The 21,141-nt window shown below is 36.5% G+C and overlaps 1 protein-coding gene across 11 annotated transcripts in view; it reads left to right on the top strand.

Moving 5' to 3' along the window:
- Positions 1-21,141, top strand: part of dennd5b (DENN/MADD domain containing 5B) — a 67,118-nt gene that overhangs the window by 844 nt on the left and 45,133 nt on the right. The gene's annotated exons all lie outside the window — the stretch shown is intronic.

The raw sequence follows: 21,141 nt of genomic DNA, 5'->3' as shown, positions 1-21,141 counted from the left end.
CATATATTAACTTGCTTTTTTGTATTATTTGAGGTCTGAAAGCTCAGCATCTTCTTTGTTATTTCAACCATTTTTCTTTTTCTGCAAATAAATGCTCTAAATGATCATTAGGATCATTAGGAATTTGGGAGAAATGTTGTCCGTAGTTTATAGAATATTCAGAATCTGAAGTGGTCTCTTAATTTTTTTAAAGAGCTGTATATTAAGAGAGACTATTAGATAGGCTGTTATAAATCTGTTCTAGAAAAGCAGGAGCGACTTAATGCAATCCGACACACTGAAATCTCGCGACACCGCCTCCCTCCAGACTTTAAAACACTGCTCTATGTAACACCACCCATGATTGGATTAAATCAATCGGTAATCAGTGGAAATGCTTTTCAGTACATGACCCGTATCGCAGTTTTATCAACCCTGCCTTGAGAAACAAAAGGAGAAGGGAAATTATGAGAATGACTAATAGAAACACTGCCAGTCCTGGCCTGTCCCTCAGCAGCGTTTAGAAACCACACTAAACTGTTCCATAGAAAGTAGGCTGTTGCTTACTGTGTTTTTATGGGAGAAGCACTGTTGTTATGAGTTGTTTGAGGATACGGGATCAGCTTTGATCAATCATTTTAGTGTGATAACCTGATTGTAGAGCAAATCCTTATTATTAGTAGGAGGGTTGAGATTTTGCTGTTAAGAAGTCACAGGCCATATTTATCCCAGTGTGTTTGCGGAATGGAGGAGAAACTGGGAGTAAAGACATGAGGCGGTGTACAGGATCTTAATGTATGCTGAATATATGTTGTGTGGAATAAATATTGTGTGTGTTGATGCATTTTAAAGAGGCTGTGAGAGATCTGAAATATAGCATTAAAGAGCCTATATAGGGATGGTTTTAAGTTTTAAAATGGAATTGAAATATCCAGTGTACAATCATGATTGTACATTTTTACACAAATAAGCCTCCAGAGAAAATCTCATTAGACATTTGCTTCTGTCAGAAACCTGTAATTAACTCATTTATACTCATTTACACTTTTTTCTTAACTGAAATATAAGCATGTTATGATTACATAGTGTTGAATATAAAAGCTGCATGTAAGGTTGAAGGAGGCTGCTTATTATTTAAAAAAAACCCACAAATGTAAAAAATAAATGTAGGAAACAATAGCTTTGATTCTGTCTGTTTAGATCAAAAACCTGTAAGATGTAAGAACTAAAAATCTAAATCATAATTAGGAATTGCTCATATATTTGAAGAATTTCACAATATATATTTTTCACAATATCACTCAGCCCTAAGCCCATTTCAGGAGTTATCATTAAATTACCCTTGCTTACTTTTTTTGTATGTAAATAATTAGGTTTTGAATGAATTATTACTGTGACATCATGAAATCAACTTATTTATAGTACTTTCCTTCAGCATGGTGCCTACACAACTCAACTTGGCTCTCTTGACTCAGCTTTTTTGCTTTTTCATTAGTCAAATTTGTTTTGTATGTGTTACCTGGAACCGGGTACTAATTACTGCAAACAAACCTGTTCAAATCAATAAGAAGTATTAGTAGTAGAATTATACTTTATACAGTTATCTTATTTCAATATTCTTATTTTTAAAAATGTTTTCCACTCATAAATTTGTGATGGGGGTTATATGCACTCCTCTCAAATATAATATAATATTTAATATTTCTTTTGTGACTTGGAGGCTAGCAAATAATGTGCTTTAAGTACTGATTGTTAAGAAATAAGTCACTCTTCTTCAAAGCAAAAAGCCACAAACTGAAAATCTGGAACACAATCACTTCTTCAGTCTCCATTGTACCGTGTCATTGCTCTGAGGACTGTGTTTTGCAACGTCACTAGCTACATTTTGGAGTAGAGCTGTGGTAGGGGAAAATACACCAGATATTTTGTAACTAGTCCAGTAGTGTAGGTCCCATGCAGTGGAAAAGTTCAATGTTGCATGCATCCACCTACTCAGCCAATAGCAGCTTAGCCCTACTTGTTTATATTGAAGATATGAGGGGTTTTAGCCTCAATTAAATATTGAATGGGTCTCAGTACATTACAGCCAATTGGAAAAGAGGTGATTTACACAGATCAGTCCTAAGGCTACAGAAAGTCACCTGCCTTGTCTGGCCTTGTTTCTTGAACAAGCCAAAGGATTGTCTGGCTCCTGACTGGATAAACCCTGACACCAATAAACAGCCAGCCATCCCACATGCTGTTCCTTTAGGTGAGGTAGTTAAGCTTTAAATGTGGGTAAGGTAGTGTGTAGGCATACTTGGACTGTGAAACCATGTATTTTAGGTGACATTGGAACTTTCTGTAGACTACTGTTGCTGTCTCTGTATATTTTTGTACTGTTTTGGCCTGGGTTGGAACCTATGATGTGATGAGAGAAGGCGACAAAAGGGGTTTGCCTCTAGAATCTGTTTGTACTGGGTGTTTTTGAGGCTGATGACAGCAGTTAAAGTACCTGATCTTTGAGCTATATAACTACTGTTTGAACTTGATTAAAGCATTAAAGCGTATACAACTGTACAACTTACAATTTCTGTGGGGAACATGTAGATTGTACTATTCTGTTGAGGAACGAAGCTCTCATAAACCATCTTCTGCTATCTGTTCCATCTGAACCTGCACAGAATTGTACATTTTAGATTATATTAGAGTTTCTATTGTCTGTCTTTGAGTAAGGACTCGCCAGGTTGCATTTCTACTCTGCAAAAACATGCCTGACTGATAAACAATTCTGATTGGGATTGTGATTGTGATTGTACATTGAGCCTCAAGTGACCTAGACTACTGCGAGATCAGATCTTCAGACAAAGGCAGAATCGCTGAACAGCGCAGATTAAATTACCACTTGTTGAAAAGCTCTCTGGCCGAATAGCTCAATCTCGAGGGAGGAAGAATATGCTGCTGCAGCTGACTGAGATAAATACCTCTCAGGCCTTGCGGGGCATTGTTGGGTTTGAGCTGCCACCGTAGCAGTGTTCTCACCTGCAGTTTATCTTTGTGGCAGGAAAGAAGAGACATCTCATCCTTCACTCGTCAGCCTCTAATCATAAACTGGCTTCAATTTCAAAGCCATTGGTTGGTGAAACTAGGTTGTGGCATCTGCACAAATGTGACCACACCTTATGTATCGTAATATTCCACAGAAAATACTTCACACCACCACATACGCAATGTAACATTCTTATTTTCTTTATCAAGCAGTAACAGGTCTAGACATTCCAAATCCTGTTTGGAGATGCTGTATTCTTTTCCTTTACCAGTACATATAAGAAAACCTTACAATTTGGCCAGAACCAGTCTGATATTTTTCTTTATACTCCTGTTAATCTCTAAAATAAGCTATTTTTAATAGAAGCCTTTTAGCTTAGGTTAAAACATTAAGTCTAGTGAGCATTGTTGTAATGGATGTCTCTCTGTTTGTTTTCACTACTGTGTACAGGACCAGTACCAGTTTGGACATACCTTCAATTAAGTGTTTTTTCGTTAATTTAAAAAATGTTCTGCATTGTATGTTAATACTTAAGTCATTTAAACTGTAAAGAAAAACTAATGAAATTATTTATACAACAAAAAGTGTTAAACAAACCAGTTTTCTCAGTCAGTTTTATAAGGTAGAGTCACCTGGTATGGCTTTCAGTTTACAGCTGTGCTAAACTGTCAAGAGTTAGTTATTTTAATGTCTTGTCCTCCTAAATGTGTTTGAGAGCATCCGTTGTTTTGTGAAGAGGTAGAGTTGGTAAACAGTGAATAGCTTTATTTGAGTAATATTCTAATCCAGATTATGGCTACAACTACTCAACTAAGTAAAGAAAAAAAAACTTTAAGAAATGAAGCTCAGACAATCCAAAAGATTTCCATAGCTTCCTAAAGTGCAGTCATAAAGACAATCACAAAAGTTATAATAAAACTGGCTCTTATCAGGACTGCCCCAGAAAAGAAGGACCAAGAGTTACCTCTGTTGTACAGAATAAGTTTATCAAAGTTACCAGTTTTAAAAACCACAAGTTAACAGCACCTTAATGCTTAGTATTTTGGTTTCTTTAACACTTCTACTAAATTTTGCTACATTAATTCCTGTGTGTTACTTCAAAGTGTGAATGACTTAAGTATTAATTTACAATACAATTACCATAAAAACATTGATTGAAAAGCTGTGTCCAAACCTTGTTGGTGCTGTATGTGTGTCCACTGCAAGGACAGAGGCCAAGGGTGATCACTTTCATTGTCTTGTGTATGTGTGTGTTGTACACTGCTATGGACCTTTCTACAGTGATTCTGGTTAGGCTTCAGACCCACTATTACAACAGTTACTTCTAATGGCTGCTCCTCTATTGAACTATATGAAAACACTGGTGAATGAATGTCTGCATCTGGCGTACAGCTGGGTATTTAATTGAATTGTCAAAACTGACATTCAGAACATTAATGATCAACATGATCTTGCCAATGTATTTTTATTTTTTCCCTGTTAATCCTTTCCCCCACGGTACACAGTGATGCGCAGTGCGCTGTGGGTTAGTGACCGGTAAAACACATACATGACAGAGGGAGAGATGGATTTTCCCAATCTGCTGTGATGTATTTCTGGCCGAGCAGAGGGCTTCATTTCCCCGCTCTCATTGTTAAGGCCAAAGACACACACTTCCTGTTGATCACCTCCCTAAGTTTCTGCCTGACTGAATATGTGGCTATCAAATCCCATAGGCTTCCACTCACACACAATGGCCTAACTGCCCCCTCCCTGCTCTTTCATTAATTTTAATAAATTCATTTGCCCATTAATTTTCTTTTACTGTTAAATGATTAAGACTGTGCCTGTGCTGAGGCTAACTGAGAGTGGTTATAAAGTGTGTGTGTGTGTGTCTGTGTGTGTGTGAATTTAATCATAGAAATTTCCCTCACTCTTGTTTTTGTTGATGTTTTCCTCTCTCTGAAAGTTACATCACAAGATAAGCTCAGCTGATTCTCAGGGTACTTTACTAAACCACCCATTACCAATCTAGCTTAATTTGTATGTGGAATTTGGAGAGCAATCAGCTAAGCTTAGTTAGATGTTGCCTAAGCTGCTACCAACCCTAATGCTGTAAATGATCCAGTGGAGATACTTGTGGTGTCATTTGGGTGGATTTTGTACTTGATGCTACAGATGTATGCTCCACTGTGTGCTCAACTCCTGCTTTTAGCAATTAAAATGAACCTCCTTCATTTTTATTAGTTTTTATTAGAGCTGCACAATATTATTTTAGCATCATCTTAATGTTGAAATGCACAAAAGCAATTTTACAGTAACATGCACAACTTTTTCATATGTAAGGCAGATTATATCCGCCCTATATCATTTATATAATTCCAATCTGTAATACACAGATTTCTAAGGATATTTTCTGTATGTGTAAGCATTGCAATGAATAACAGTTAATATAGATGTACATCAATTACCCTTCTTTTGCACTAAAGTGCACAGAATCTTTCTGGAAAGCGCCAGTGCGCCTTTTAATCCAGTGCGCCCAATGTATGCGTTTTACCAGTCAGGTCGTGAGGAGCAACTGAAGTACAGCGTTATACAGGAGTTTCAGTTTAGTTCTCCAGCGTCGGGGCTGGAGTTGCATTAGCATTAACCGCTAACCGCTATTTCTCTGTTCAGGGTTGAGTATTATCGGTCTGTAGCCTGCTGCTAAACCCAGCTAGCACTGCTGGAGCAGCATTAGCATTAGCCACTAACTACGCTAAACTCTAGCTCTTTTGCCATTCAGAGGTGAATATATCAGACTGTAGTCTGTTTGTTTGGCTTACTGAAACACTCATGGTTCCTCAGTGTAGGGGTTAGCCACTAATGCTAATGCTTCAGCCTTAGTGTGACATTTGTGTATACCTCTGGCATATAAAATACTCAGTTAGCTAAATTAGAGAGCCAAGTTTGAAAAAGCATTTTCATTTAAGAGTGGATGAATCTGGCAATTTTAGCAAGGATTCTATTGTGCTGTATTTTAGCTTGCAGCTCTCTTTTGTTCTGTTCATGCATTTCTTTGGTTTGACAGTGGGTGAATGAGAAGATGAAGACTAGCATTCTGATATCTTCGTGTCTGCAGTAGCTCTTGTATCAGTGCCATTAGCAAGCCTGCAGTTTCACAGATAACCAACTGCCGTGTCCAGAAAACACTGGAAAAAATTAGAAAACATACCAGACACAATGTTTTTAGAATGAATATATTTTACTTTGCAATAAAAGTTCCACTTTTAGAAATACTACTGCTTTTAGTTTACAAGAAAACACTGTTAAGGACTACAGATTTAAGGAGTGTTTAAATACAGGCTCAGAAGAAAATGGTTGGTGGCTCGCTGTCCAAATTTCAATCTTCTCCTGTTATTAACTCGACTAGTTCAGTGACAGTGTATCTAAACAGACACTCAACACCACCAGCTGTAAAGTGTTCTGCACATCTGTTTGCTATTTTCGTAGCTTTAATGGGCTTTAATGTTTCGTGTTTTCGAGTTTCGCTTTCAGGGTTTAAGTTTCAGTACAGAAAATCAAACGGAATACCAAATCAAGATTTGCAGCATTTTCACACTATAAATGGAAACTTGCACACCAAAGACTTATAACTCGGGTTGAAGATTTTTGAAAAGACTCTAAGGACACTAAAATCTGTGTGATCTTTAAAACTAGAAAACATATTTTGCTGAAGTAAACTGATATTTATAGATTACTGGCTGTAAATAAAAGTCTTTTTGGGAACAGCCCGTGCTACCCTCTCTTTTCTAAATAATGACAAGTTCCAGATATTCCTTTATTTACTCGCACTGTCTTTGTGCAGTGTGACTTTCACCATCAGACAGGGTGACCCTGGCTTTAGCAGTTTTATGTGTGTTTTAGTTTTATGTGTGTCGTCATGACCTTGCCAGATTCATACTCTAGTTTTTCTCCAGTCCTCCGAGTCTCTGCTCTGTTTGTAGAGGATAATGTAACACTTGAGAATGTGTGGAATGTGTGTGTTGGCCTGCATGAGAAAACCCCACTGCACTGAGCAGCCTGACCAGCACAGAATAAAGGACATGTTCCTTGACGTCTAGTGGACCAAAATATCCACTGCGCTGTACTAGATTTCAGGCTAACACCCATGAGGCATGGACTGGGATCCTAAATGGCTGTTTTTTATGTTTTTACTATAGGCTGGCAGATATGACAATATGATGAAAATATTGCAGCATATTATATCAGGGTTCGTACAGCCATGAAAACTTGCAAAAGTCATGGAATTTGAAAACAGCAATTTCCAGGCCTGGATAAGTTTTGGAAAAATAAAAATACCCAGAAAGTTTTGGAAAAGTCATAGAAATTGGGGAAAAAATGGAGAAAATCTATTTTGAGCTAACAAATACGTCAGCTCAGAGTTAATTCAGTAAATTTAGCCGAACACAACGGAGCTCTCAAGGTCTGACACAAATTTCATTACTAAAGATTGCGTGTCAACATTTTATCTGATTCATTTTAGACCTACTATTTTATATCAATTTTAATTATAGTGTTTGTTGATTTTTGGTTTTATTGTTTGTCTTCACTGAACGTATGATCATAAAACAATTCCATGAAGGCATGGAAAAGTCTTGAAAAAAAATAACGGAAATATATTGGTTGAAACATGTATGAACCCTGTTATATTAAACTATTTCAAGAGACGCAAAAATTATTGCAATAAATTGTCACGCAAACAAAATCATCAGTAGAAGCAGAATCTTAAAAACTGCTGTTTTAATGCAGTACAGCCTTTTTTATTTATTTAGTACAGTTTTACTGCACATCATCCAATTCCAACAGGTATAATTACACTCTGTAATGAAGTGTACAGTTAAATCAATATTCTTTAAGCACTGGCCTTTGGTGTTCTTAAAATTAGGGAATTTATCATGATACGATAAAATGTCTTAGTATTGTAAATGTAAATGTCAAAGTATTGCTCAGTATAATGTTAAAGTATTGTTACACAAGAAACACAGCACTCTGTATATTATGCTGCACAATGTTACATTATATTACGATATTGCTCATTTTTATAGCTTAAAAACTCTATCCTACTTTTACCACCTTTTAGTTTATCTACCACATTTACTTTATCTGTCAGGTGTGCAGTACAGAATCTTCAGCTGATAAAATGCATGTCCCAGAATCATGATGTGTATATACAGTAAATATATATTTAACTTCAACCAGCTCTTTATAGAACACTTTATAGGACTGGTATCAGTGTTCTTGGTTGTTATTAGGGGTGTGCCATATCATATCGTACACGATAATATCGCCAAAAAAAATTATATCTTGAACGATATAATACCCTGAAATACCGTGCCATATCACCCACCCCTAATTGTCACATCAGGGTGCTACTTTTTTGCTGTGTTTATCAAAAGAAAAAAACACACTGTTCTCATTTACCATTATGTATCTACTAGAGACAGATTATATCTGTCCAGTATCATTTATTTTACTTTAATCCTGCATATATGGAGATATGTAGAGCGCATTATTAGTACCATGACATTCTGGATCATTGACTTCTGTTACAAATCTGATACATTTCTTGTATTTTTTTAATATCTCAGTAAGGGGTTTGCCATATCATATCAATAAGAAAAAAATATATTTATTTTGTTGCAGTAGTGTATTCTTGAAATATTTTTTTTATTCAGTATTTCGTCATATCATCAAGAGTATCGTTATCGCGATATTACCATAAAATATCGCGATATTATTTTAGGGCCATATCGCCCACCCCTAGTTGTTATTATGACTTATGTGTCATGTGATCATTCTCATACCAAAGATTCACTACTTTTAGTATGACCTGTTATGGTGGCATCATGTCACACACACATTCTTACTGAACTTTATACACTGATTGTCATGAAGCTTCTTTGTGGTTTCAGTTCCATATGAAATGTACTGTGCCTGGTTTGATGTGTGTTCTGCTGCCCATTGTTTCACCACTGTCTCCAACTTTCACACATAAAATGTGGCCTTACTGTCTATCTTTTTGTACTGTAAAAATTGGGTGGAGAACTTATGTCAAAACATGTAATGTCTAGTGTTTTCCTCACTTATTTAGTATAGTAGGAGTCACTACTGCATCAGGGTTTGAACTGGAAGTGGACAATGCTATAGATATAACTAATTATAACAATATTTAACAATAGGGTTCATTATGCTATCAAAACTCCTGTTATAGTGGTTTGGGTTTTTTACATGTTGCACTAATTTGACTTAGATTTTGTAATTCAGTGTATAGGTTAGTTGTTATATTTTAAGACTTGGACCATGCAAATTAGCTGAGACCAATTTATCATATCAATGCTTTAAATAATAACTACACTTCTTTGTTATTTCATGTTATTTTATTGCTCACCTCTAGTTTGAACCTGCAATAACATGTAGTACACTTTGAACCAGATGAAGTCTAAGCAAATCTGGCGTAACAGACAAGTAGCTTTTTTTGCTATATAATTTTTATCTAAAAAAGTTTTAGAGAAGAAATGGATGCCCGTAATGGATTTTACACCAATACAAATGATATATATATATATATTTTTTTTTACTAGGCCTGCCACAATTTAGGCATCCAAATATTTATTTAAGTGGACATTATGCGTTATATAGAACCATTGTCTTTACTATGAACTTTTGAACTTTATTGTACTACGATTTAACACTGTTTGGTGTTATGTAGAACATTATTAAATATATCTGAGCGTTTATATAAGGTTTTCTAGCAGTGCACTGTACCTTTTATGCAAGTGGTTCTTAAAATTGTTATTGTTCCATATAAAATTGTTAGCTTTTACTTAAAAACCTTCAAAGGTCCAGCTGTTTCTAAATTGTAAATGAACACACCTTTTTTTAAGATTATAAAACTAATCCAATTTTGTAAAGTGTAAAGATGCTTTTAACCAAGTGGAAAGCTGTTTAGGGATCCGAAGGTTTCGTTTGAATACTAGGAAACCCTTGAAGAGTTAAATTTGGTTGGAGGAGCCCTCTTTGGTTTTTTAAAGAAAACTTTAAAGTTCTTAAAGTAACAGTGCAAAGAACATGTGAACCAGGCATCCATATCCAAAGAAAGAATCCAATTTTTTCTTTAAGTTGTCAAGGTTTTATATAAAATGTTTTGCATTTACTAACTTAAGAACTCTTTTAGATCCTTTTAACTGAACTGATGCGCTGTTTGTTTTAGAACCTTTAAAAGAAAGATTCTATATAACAACAAAGAACCATCTATATGCAGTTTTCTATTAGTGCAAGAACCTTTTTAACCAGGCCACACAAAAAAATCATTAGTAGCTTTCTTTGAGTTGTCGTTGTTCCACATTTGGAGCCATTGCCTTTACTGAAGAAGTCTTAAACACAGTTATTTTAATGTATTGATGATTTACAATTTCTGTTTCACACACTTAGTATAGAGATTGTCTAAGACTGGCAGATTCAGAGGTGAAGAGGAGCATTGTGTTAATGCTTGCGTGTAGCTTGCCTCCATTATTGTTATTTAATGACGTACTTCACTGCATAGAGTAAATGGAGACGGTGGTACGGGACCGGGCAGTGGAGCACTATAGAGGGGATTTTTGTGCATTGAATGGCCGGCCATCTGTCCGAGAACTCTGACTAGAACCTCCAGACAATGGCTATGCTAATGCAGTCACAACTCCCAGGCCTTCAGTGAATTTGTCATCTTGTGGGACTTTTTAGGGGGAAGGGGGGACATGGTCCTGGTGGCTGGTCATTGGCTGCTTCAGCACAACATTGTGTTTCTGCAGGAAGTGGAGTGGGAACTGGGGATTGAGTTGGGTTTGGCGGATGGTCAGAGAGTTCTCAGCTTTTCCCCGCTCTTAATGTCTCGGCTTGTGTAGAGAGCAGAGATGAAGGGGAGTGGGTCTGTAAGCCTGTTAGTGTAATCTCTTCAGACTTTTCTGAACATGTCTCTTTAATCTTTCCTGACCTGATCTCTAGTGGAGTACAGTGAGGAAAACACTACATACAGTTCCCCCCGGCTGCAGTTTCACATTAACACTACTGTTCAAAAGATTTAAATCCATGCTTTTTGGAACACACACACACACACACACACACACATCTTCTCTTTTCCAATGCGTTTTCTTTATTTTCATGACTATTTACATTGTAGATTCTCACTGAAGACATCAAAACTATGAATGAACACATGTGGAGTTTTATGTACTTAACTATTAAATAATTAAAACAATTTATATTTTATTCAATATTCTAGTTTTTTTTTCTGATTACTGCTTTGCACACTCTTGGCATTCTCTCAATGAGCTTCAAGAGGTGGTCACCTGAAATGGTTTTCTAACAATCTTGAAGGAGTTCCCAGAGGTGTTTAGCACTTGTTGCCCCTTTGCCTTTAGTCTGCGGTCCAGCTCACCCCAAACCATCTGGATTGGGTTCAGGTCCGGTGATGCATTCTAATATCGTGCAGTCCTTTTAAAAAAGTGTCATTAATGGCATCTCACAGTGGTGGTAGTGTGATGGTTAGGGCCTGTTTTTTCTGCTTCAGAGGCTGGAGAACTTGCTGTAATTGATGGAACCAGAAATTTTACTGTTTATCAGACAATCCTGAAGGAGAATGTCTGACCATCTTTTTGTGACCTCAAGCTGAGGCGTACTTGGGTTCTGCAGCAAGACAATGATCCAAAGCTCACAAACAAGTTTACCTCTGAATGGCTTAAAAAAATAAAAAATAAATTAAGATTTTAAAGTCGTCTAGTCAAAGTCTGATTGAGATGCTGATGCATGATCTTAAACTGGATGTTCATGCTGGAAAACTCTTCAATGTGGCTGAATTAAAACAATTCTGTAAAAAAGAGTGAGCGAAGTTTCTCCACAGAGATTTGTAAGACTCACTTCCAGTTATCAGTAAAGCTTGATTGCAGTTGTTGCTTTCAAGAGTGGCACAACTAGGTTATTAGGTTAAGGGGGCAAACACTTATATATATATATTTTATATATATATATATATATATATATATATATATATATATATATATATATATATATATATATATATTTATCAATATGATAAAAAAAGCAAAAGCAAAAGAAATATGTAGGGGGCAAATACTTTTTCATGCCACTCTGTATCAAGCAATCTTCAAACGTTTTGGAAGATTGTATACTCTAATAGGGCTGCAACAAACCAATTATTTTTTCGATTAGTTCAGGATTATTTCTGCCATCTCTAAAAATGATGATAAACAGCAGAACATGAGGTTTAAATGGCATTTGAATATCTGAATGTTGCTTGAACATTGTAATGTGGTACTGGTACTGTTACAAATTAACGATTAGTCGACAATGAAATTTGTAGTTGACAAATAAAAATAATCGACATTGTCTAATCGTTGCAGCCCAATTCCCTAATCATATTCCATAGTTCTGATCTATTAAAGTGCCTGCATGTACAAAAATTGGTAGAGTTGTTTTGTTTATGGTGTTAAAACAGGAGTTCAGTGACTTGTTCAGATGGCAGGCTTTTCTAGTTTTGTAATGTGAAATTTGGATTTAAGCCAGATTGCGTTATATTGAATTAAATTCAGAACCTCAATGATCCTTTTTCTAGCACTGATTTCAGAGAAGTCCTCAATGACCTCTAAATCTAGTTTGGTTTGGACAGAACATTATGTTAACAAACGAAAGAACATTAGACAAAGCTTTAAACTGGCTGGTGGACGGATCATCATGTACCATTCAATTTAGATATGATGATTTTGCTTTTCTTTGGCTGTTTTTGAAATTTTTTTTAATGTGATAATCTCTTGTGTTTATGTGGCGTCCTCATGCTCTTCTAGTGCTCATGAAATGGGGATGCATTTAATGGTCATTTGTGATTTGTTTTTTCTTTCTTTTTGTTGTCTATCTGTTTTTGTCTTGCTTATGTCAGCCTGCAGGTCTTCTGTGAGTCCCGAGTTGTGCTGGACTGAGAAAGGCAAGAGAGAGAGAGAGAGCTGTTTAGAGCTGTTTTGGCTGAATTACTGTTATTTATGTGCCTCATTGAGGGGATTAATGCTGTGTGTGATGTCTGGTGGCAAGTGAAAGTAGTCAACACTGAAAAATAATGCAGTGAATACTGTTATGTCACCGACACAGTAAATCTCCTTACGTAATGTCAGACCATCTTTATAGCTCTGTTTGTCCCCCCATCTAATAGATTAAAAGAGAATACTCTTATTACACAGAACTAAGAGTCTCTGACAGAAGGTGTGTGTATAAACCAGATGAATGACGTCTATCAGCTTATTAGTAATGGTACAGCCTGTGCAAAAGACTTTTTTTTTTATTATGTAGAGAAATATAGAGCCGTACAGGTAGAAGATTTTCCTCCAATCTGAGGAATCATTTTAGGCAAAGAACTGTCTAAGAAGCATCCAAGTAGTTCATTGGCTTGTCATGTTTCTACAGCTCTGGAAAATGTCAGTAATTCTATTTGGAATTTGGGAGAAAGGTTGTCTGTAGTTTATAGAATAAAACAACAATGTTCATTTTACTCAAACATATACCTATAAATAGCAAAATCAGAGAAACTGATTCAGAAACTAAAGTGGTCTCTTATTTGTTTTCCAGAGCTGTATATAGAGCCATTGTCTTTACTATAAAGAGCGCTTAAAGAGCTATTTTTTGTTAGTGTAGTACACTGGTTGAGGCATTATTCTTATATTTATTATACCTTCTTATATCTATTTTTCACTTGGGTGTTTCCCTCAAGTCATTACATCTGATTTTAAAATATTTGTCCAGCCTCCTAAAAGCCTTCTTATTTATGTTGTGAAACCCCACAAACAGCCAGGGTACAAAGGCTAAATCTGCAATAGAAGGACTGGGTGAATGACCGTCTGGGTCACTTGACTCAGTGTCACCATCACACAAAACATGACGCAGAATCATCTGTTGGCTTGTGTAGGCAGGCCATGATGATAAAAATATAGCTGATTATAATTATTGCTTATAGTTTAGCATGTTCTATGAAATATGTGTAGAAGTAGAAGTCTGAAGCAGCCTGCTGAAGAATTTGGCTGCGGGCCAGATATTTTCCAAGCCGTTACGTGGCGGGCCACAAAAAAATTCTGTTTTGGAAAATGAAGTGTAATGGGATGGAGTGATAACAGACTAGTAGCTCTCCAGCCCAGAGGGTTGTTGAACCCAATTGTAGAACAGTTGATATCAAAGCAGGTAAACCCAAGAAGAAAGAAAAGTAAATAAATAAACACACCTCTCCTCATGCGGGATAAATCCATGTCATCACGATCGCGGTCCAATACACTGCTGTTGACTCGGCTAGAGAATTGGGACAAGGCTGGGGAAAAACGCCCTTATAAGGAAATGGCGAGCCCGAGAACGGGCCAGAGAAACATTTTATTTTTTTATTTTTTTTATCGTTCATTATGGTTCAAACCACCTCGCGGACCAGATGTTTCATGCTTGCGGGCCACATCTAGCCCGCGGGCCACCTTTTGCCGACCCCTGGCCTAGTTGATTAGTCTATATTAGCTACTAAAAATAGCTACTGATACGAAGTGATATACAGCCCTTTTGTGTGTGTATATAATAAGACTCATTTCAAGTGAGTCTTATGGAATTCTTATGTGTGAATACAGGAGCTGAAAGTACTACTAGTGTTGGAACACTGCTAAACATTTTTGTTAAAAGATCTATAAAGCAATTTATAGATTTTTAACTGAGAGATGTTGTATGGCTAAATGTGCTTCTTGGCTTGAAACTTTCCAGAGTGATCCTGATTTACTGAAAAACCAAAACAGTGATTGGTCAGAGGAACTGGGTGCCAGAATGTGGATGTTTGAATAGATTTGGAAGTTTCTATAGTCAAGTGAATGCTTTTATTTTTTTTTTTGTGTACAGTTTTCCAGGGTGAGAATTATTTTCCAACCATTAGTTACAGTTAGTTTACATTTACATTTTTTTCTGTCTTTTAGTAGATTTTTGTGCAGTTGTGCAGTGGGATTTTTTTTTAATCACCTGTTAGATCTGGTCTGTGTAATAATGTATACAGTTGTAGGATGCTTGGCATGAGTAATTTCTTTAGGAAGGAAAGTCATTTTAGATAGACATCTTTGCATTCCTCTCTCTTCAGCCACACATTTCCTGAAGTTGAAAGTAGAGCTTGTAGCAGAGCTGTTGTCGGTGGTGCTGAAGAGCATATCTGTTGACAGCCAGTTTATTGGCATGAGTGATTGTGTGTCGGAAGCTGAAACCAGCTGTAAACGCGATGAAGCAGCGAATGAAACCTGCCTGCTGGGCGGATTTGAATAAGACACGCACTGACATTAAGCACACGTGACTTATTCAGAAGTTTCACTGTGTAGAGCAAATTTGTTACCTTCCAAAGCAGGAAACCTTCTTTTACCCTGAGGAGGGTAAATCTACAAATGACTGGTGTAGGCCTTTAATAATGGTGCTAGAAGGTTTTTAATTAATCAAATGCAAAAGTTCATACACACCCAAGTAAAAGTGGCCTAAATGCAGATGAGAATACTATGTGACCGTGTAAATGGCAAAGAATGCATCAAATTTCAGGTTAGGTTTGTTTACTTTTGAGGGATTGACAACATTTTGTCCACCTAGAAATTCAACAAATCACGTCTGACATCTGTATGAAAAGTATTTCATACAGATGTATGAAATGTATTTTTACACAGATTTTGTACAGATTATTTTTGTCAATAATTTATTGTTTAACACTTTAGCCCTATCTGGACGGGATTAGTTTCTTAGGAGGTTCTAGGGTCATTTTTTGTTTAATGAGGGGTTGTCTGTGTGATATATATATATATATATATATATATATATATATATATATTTTTTTTTTTCCCTGTCCAGAATGACCATGTACGTGTTTTTTTTTTTTCTTCCCCCATACGTCCTCTGACAAAAAATTACAGTCTGAATTAGCTACTGTTTTTCACTGAACTCCGTGGTCGTCCGGTAATTTTAGTCCCGTCCAGAATCATACCACTGAGTGTCGTCACCCCGTGTTTAATAAAATAGCTTTTTGTCCACTACCACGCATAATTACACTTTGAGTGCTTGTTTCCATGGAGATCCACATAAACACAACAGCGAGTGGAAATGGAGGAGCTACTGAACGCAATGTCATGTGACTGAGAAAGCCAAAAAACTCACTGGTCTTCCTGTATTATCAATTGCAGTCCGGATGCAGGAGTTTTGTCACTGAGTAAAAGTGTGAAATATTTTTCACAGACGTCCCCCTAAGAAACTAAACCTGTCCGGATAGGGCTTATGATGAAAACTACCTCCACCAGGTATTGCGTTTAGCAGGCTCTTTATTAAACGCTTCTTTTTGTTTAATAAACTATTATAGTTACTGTCCAAAAATTTTTTTTTTAATAATGGGGATTTATTTTACTCCCACAGCACAGATATGTTTTAAAGCTGCTTTGTGTTTGAGTAAGACATTCTAGCCAATTTTTTTCCCTCTTAAACTTCAATAAAAAAAATGCCAGACATGAACAAGCCAAGCGTATAAATCTGTATGAAAAAGACTCTTTGTAACACTTATTTTTTATATAAACAATTTATTGTTCAACACTATGATGAATAATACCGCCACAAAGTATTGCATATAGCAGGCTATGAATCAAATGGATTAATCACGGTTTTTGGTTAATGTTTAATGAGTGGCTGTACCCAATATATAATTTCTATAATTATGGGTATTTAGTTTACTCCCACAGCTCATATATGTTTTAAGGCTGCTTTGTTTTGGAATCAGAAGTTCTTGCTTGTATCATAGTCAAGTCATTTTGTATGACAAACTGAGCAAGGGGGTCAAAGGGCTATTGGCAGCTTATGCTTTCTGTGTGTGCGTACATGTTTGAAACACACACACACACACACACACACACACACTCACTTGTTGGTTCATGTCGACTTTGTTCTTTGAGTGAGCTCCAACTCATCAGGTATCCAGTGTCCTCTGATAAGACTGGGTAAACACACAGTGCTACCAATAAGAACACTGCTTTTACAATAGACATTATTTTAAGTAATATCAGTATTTCCATTTTATACTGCAGCTTTTCCTCGAGTTTTCTACTGTCTAGGAAGGATTTGAGCTCAGTAAGCAGATTATAAATGTTTTCTTGTTTTATTGCTACATTTGCAGGCGATTCACGAGCAGACTCGAGTTCTAGGCCTCTGCGTAGGTCAGATCGAACAAGACACGCACTCAGACTCAGCAGATGCTGTATATAAGCACGGCTCTATAAAAAGCCTGCATCTGTGATTAGCGATTTGGTCTGCGTGAATGTGAAATATGTGATGAATTTTAATGGAAGATGGTAATCATGCCGTTTGGGCTTATGATTATCCAGCTTGCTGCTTTATGGCTTTATGTCGTGTACGTTCAGAACAGCTTGCATTTAAAGATTGGTGGATAGATGCCAGTTTCCTAGGGGGTGTATGGGCTCAGCATTGATTGGTCGATGGAAACGCCCACACGCCCACAGGTATCCGTGCTCTGAGCAATACATTAGCATCAGAAAATGATGAGTAAGAGAAGTGTTCAATTGTGGGGGATTTGTGTTAACGCGTGATGTTTTTCTGAGCAGTGTGCTTAAACACACACACACACACACACACACACACACACACACTAACTGCTGTCTGACCAAGGCTTATGTCATTATATAACCTGGTCAGAGGCAACCCAACAAGCATAGAATGGCCTATTCATCCTTTCATTATTAGCACTCAGGACCTGAAGCAAGAACAGCTCTGTTCTAAACATTTTGCCTAATGTTACTGATTTAACCAGTGTTGGGCATGTTACTTTGAAAAAGTAATTAGTTATAGTTATTCGTTACTTCTCCAAAAAAGTAAATGAGTTACTAACGGAGTTGCTGCACTATAAAAGTAATTAGTTACCAGTAAAAGTAACTATCGAGTTACTTTTTAATATTCGCCCGTCAAAAAAATCAATTTATTTATTTTATATTTAATCAATTTTATTTACCATTAGAAAAATAACAAACGAAAATGAACCCAAAATGTTGACAAAAATATAATCTAACGAATTTCAAAAAAATGAACCGAAATTCTTCACAGAACCAAAGAAAATTACTAAAACCCGAAAAAACTGAAAAACGAGTCTGGGGATGAAATTAAACAAACCAAGCCACACTCAAAGGAAATATGTATATATAAACTAAACAAAATAATGGACAAAAACAACAATCTAATGACCGTTAAAATGGTATTAATATAACAGCTTCACCAAAAGAGAATAGAGCTTAGATTGGGCCCAAAACGTGCACATTCTGCCAGAGCCCGACCCAACCCGAACCATGAACTGTCATTATGAGCCCAAGCCCGACCCGATCCGTTTTGTTTTCGGTCTGATTGAATGAGCGAAATATAATCAGAATTATGTTAATTTACACTGTAACATAAAAGCATAGAATTATTATTTAATTTAAATGATTTTTAAGAACAGCTACACACAATGCTGCAAGTCAAACGCGGAGGCGTTCACGTGCGCCCAGAGCTACGTGATTACAGTTTTCATTTTTATTATAGTTAAATTTTATTTTGTTTTTATTTTTTCTGTTCAGTAAGTTTTTAGGGTGGGCTTGCTAGTTTTTATTTTATTAGTTTTCACACATCTCATCAGAGAGATCAATCTAAGAAACGTGAGAGAGAGAGAGAGAGAGAGAGAGAGAGAAAGAGAGAGAGATTTCTGGTATGAGTTACTCACAGGTAAATGTTCTAACACACTGTGTCTCCTGTTTCTCTTTCATCTGCCTCGCACGCATATTTTAATCCCATTCATAATTCTGCAGTTTCTCAGTGTTTTCTGACGTATTTTGCGCGAGCGCTGTGCACAAGAACTAACGGACCACGAGGTGCCGCGCGCTCGGCACAACACCGCCCTGTACAACTCCGCTGTACAACTCCGCTGTACAACAGCGCTTATAAATAAATTAAACACGAAAATGAGGGTATTCTATCAGTAATTTCAGTTCGTTTTAGTTAGTTTTATAAACACAAAATACAGTTCGAGATAGTTATGTTTTTTCCTTTTAATTACCGCTTTTATTAGATTCAGTTAACACAAATGTTTTTTCACTTTCAGTTTTCGCTATTTCGTTCGCTTTAGTGAACAATAATAATTGGTTACTTAGCAACATTGTGATTATCACACCAGAGCTTTATATAAAATAAAAATAGGAGCCCGATTTCGGGTCGGTCCTCGGGTCAGGTCGGGTTCTGGCAGAGAATCTAAGCTCTAAAAGAGAAAGCAGCAGCACCTCATAAACCGGAGCAGCTAAAAAGAGCTTAACGTCCTTAATTCGGAACTTGGGCTGTCCACGGCAATCACTGAATTTATTAGAGCACGCAAATAGTCACAATTGTGCCTCACTTCACCACGCCAAACCACAGGCACAGCGGCCAGAAGCTCAAGTTCACCGGACAGAGGAAGGGTTAACCAGGGCAAAGCAAAGTTAAAAAAAAAAAAAAGTTAATAGAGCGGCTAAAGTAACGTGCAGTAACGGGGTGTCGGAAATGGTAACGGCGTTATAGTTACAGTCAGAGTAATTAGTTAGATTACTCGTTACTGAAAAAATGTAACGGCGTTAGTAACACCGTTAGTTTTAACGCCGTTACTCCCAACACTGGATTTAACCTTGTCAGTAGAATTAATGATGAAACTATTCCCTGAAGAAAAGATCTCCATAATGATATTTAAGCAATTTCAATATCAGTATACTTAATGATGATATGTCAAAAAGTGCTATTGTAGCTTAGATATTTTCTTTTATTTTTGGAATAATTTAATCAAGTGGGCACAACAGTGAGCACTGCTTATTACAGAATCAAGTCTGCTCATTACTTACTGTGTATATGTTTCATTTTTTTACCTTGTTAGGTCTTGCACATAATTTTTTTTGTGTACGATATGTTGACCTAGAAATTATTGCGATAAACGATGATGAAATCATTTTAAGAGCATTAAATGTCACTGACATAAAGACACAAAGAACGCATAACAAAGCAGTTACACCCTTTTTAAAGACACTTTTTGCCTTAACCTAATGCAGTCCGTACTGTGTGTATGAAGTCAGTTATTAAAGCCTTGGTCATTTTAGAAAGACTGGCTAAAATACTGTTCACTGTTATGTATGTAAACAAACATACAAATAAACACAATCGATTTATTGTACTATAAGTCGATAATGTGATTAAAGTAACAGGCCAGAACCTTGTCCTTCAAATTTTACTTCTGCATCATTTATGGTTGAACATAAAAAAAAAAATAAAAAAATGTAGTACAGCATTATACTGAAGTTTCTCCAGCACAGAGGCTGGAGCAGGATTAGCGTTAGCTGCTCACCAGCTGTTCAGAGGTAAGTATATCAGACTGTATCCTGCGTGTTGGCCGTGTTAAAACGAACCATGTGGGACAAACCGCTAGCTAATAGCACCCTTGGCTAACCGGAACACTCAGTGTTTCTCAGTGTAGCTCTGTCTGGTGATATTTAGCAGTGCTAAGTGCAAATAGCGCTACTGCTAACCATGCTGTTGAAAATATTAGAAATCTAGGCTTACTATTGCTAAAAACACTTTACTCACACAAATAAGCAGTTTTCAGGAGAGAAATCTGTGTATAACAATTTTGTTTACTGAATTAAAGGGAAACATGGTGACACCCTTGTTCTTTACTATTGTCATAGGCAATATTCCTTATTATATAATGTGCCTTATAATCCGGTGTGCCTTATGTATGAAAACAGATGTTCATTGTATCTTAAAATACGATGTGCTGTATAGTCCGTAAATAACAGTAGGTTTGTAAGTGTTCTGTCTCTTTCAGATTTTTATTCAAAAGATTTTTTGGTCCCTCAGTCATACTATGTTTTTGTTATATTATTGTTTTTGTGAATATTTTAATTAAAGTCTATGTTTATTGTGAGGCTGCACTACTGTCCTAACGAGTGGTTGTGATGATGATGATGATGATTATGATAATGGTGGTTACAAATGACCGTATCTTCAGTGCTTCCAGGTACGTCAGGAAAGTGCTTCCTCTC

Source organism: Astyanax mexicanus, chromosome 2, assembly GCF_023375975.1.
Source record: "Astyanax mexicanus isolate ESR-SI-001 chromosome 2, AstMex3_surface, whole genome shotgun sequence".
Classification (NCBI taxonomy): domain Eukaryota; kingdom Metazoa; phylum Chordata; class Actinopteri; order Characiformes; family Acestrorhamphidae; genus Astyanax; species Astyanax mexicanus.
Note: the sequence above shows the minus strand (reverse complement) of the source record. Positions and strands in the feature narration are given on the sequence as shown.